This window comes from Melitaea cinxia, chromosome 6 (genome assembly GCF_905220565.1).
Source record: "Melitaea cinxia chromosome 6, ilMelCinx1.1, whole genome shotgun sequence".
Classification (NCBI taxonomy): domain Eukaryota; kingdom Metazoa; phylum Arthropoda; class Insecta; order Lepidoptera; family Nymphalidae; genus Melitaea; species Melitaea cinxia.
The window spans coordinates 11828107-11830019 of NC_059399.1; the positions used below are offsets into that span (position 1 = coordinate 11828107).

The 1913-nt window shown below is 30.8% G+C and overlaps 1 pseudogene; it reads left to right on the forward strand.

Annotated features, from left to right (window-relative positions):
* The first annotated feature begins 908 nt into the window (after window positions 1-908).
* Window positions 909-1026, forward strand: LOC123654840 (annotated as a pseudogene).
* The last annotated feature ends 887 nt before the right edge of the window (window positions 1027-1913 follow it).

Genomic DNA, 1913 nt, shown 5'->3' on the forward strand with positions numbered 1-1913 from the left:
TATAATATTTATCACAGGCTACAACAATATTAAATACAGTATAATTATAATAGTATAATAAAAATCTTTCTTTTTGTTTGCCCTTTTGAAATACGTAGATAACACGCAGTAATAAAAGTTAAAGACTTGCAGAATTTATTACATAACTCTCTCTCTCTCTTTCTCTCTATTTTTTCTCTGTCTCTCCCTCTCCCTTTCTCTTTTCTTTTTCTCTTCTCTATTCAATAACATTTTTCAACATTCCACGTATAATTTAATTGGTAATTTAAAAAAGTGGTAATTTAGACATTTATATATATATATATATATATATATATATATATATATATATATATATATATATATATATATATATATATATATATACGTTTATTTTAACGTAATATGCAAGTAAGTCAGTATAAAAAAGCATCGGAATGAAATATTGAGAGATCCGAATTCAGATTATTACTTGTACTTTTACACGCATGTTAATCTTATTTAGTTACAAAAATAAAAATAAAAAATTGTACATAGAACACATTATAAAATATAATAACCTAATTCCATTACTAAAATATTACAATAGAAATATTTTAACCCAAAAGGGTGATAAATTTATCACATCCTACACTTCATTGTATTTTTCCGAATCAACTGAACTGGACTTCAATGAGTAGCTTTCGCTTTATTTATATCATTCGTCTCATTCATCAGCTCGCGCTTAGCCCTTGATGTTAACGAGAGCATCCACGCAAATCGAGTGCTATATTAGGGACTCATTTTTTTTCAACTATTCTTATTATAAATAATTCCCAATTCGATTTATCCATTCTTAGATATTTTTTTTTAAGTGAAACTTCTTTAGGCGCTTGAGGAGTAAAATTTTTACGGATCAAACGCGTTACGACGTCATGAGTCACGAATTTTTTAACGTCCATACCACGTTGAATACATCGGTTCTCGTCCGATCACCGAAGTTAAGCAACGCCGGACGTGGTCAGTACTTAGATGAGTGACGGCCTGGGAACACCGGTGACATTGGCTTTTTGTTTTGTTTTTTAATTAATTTTTTCACAATTAAAACCAAAGAAGTTTCACTTCTGACATGTGTACTTTGTACGCACGCAATTATATTTATTTATTGTAACTTCAACAGAGATATAAACTTTTAAGAAGTACAATTTCAATATAAATTATGTTTTATTTATTTATTTATACTTTATTGCACACTAACAATTAGAACATTAAAAAGAAGAAAGAAAAAAACGCTGAATAAAGTGCAAAGGCGGTCTTATCACTGACTGTGATTTCTTACAGACAACCCGTCATTTTGAGTCACACGTAATCATGGCGTCTGCAGCGTTACAGAAATAGCTGACGTTATAAAATGACAATTCGGGTACGTAAAATTCTCGAAGATAACTGTATTGTGTACAGTTTATAGTTGATTGAGAGATGACACGTGAGGGAAGGTTAATATGAACCCAATGAAAGACAATCTAAAATTAAATTTATTTGAAATAATTGTAATTACACATAGGCAGAAGTACGGACATCATAGGTGCAGTACGATTGTCACAGGCTTATTACAAAAACAGCAATTTCGCAAGTAATAACCGAAATTATAGAAAGTCGTTGGCAACATGTTGATGCGTGTGTGCGGTAATTCCTACATCCTTCCGGTCCAAAAGATGGAAAATAAGAAATTATCAGATATTAAAAATTAAAATAACAATATAGTAAAACAAATCCTTAAACAATTATTACGGCACTATATCTTAAACGAAATGTCTAAGAACCGAACGGGTCATAGTTATACGCTCGGTTTCTGCTGGTCTCTGCTCGTAACTACTGCCACCGGAACTGAGATTGTGGATGCACTCGTAAAGTATTTGTACACTTTCAGTTATTGTAAAGTCCATACTTTTGAT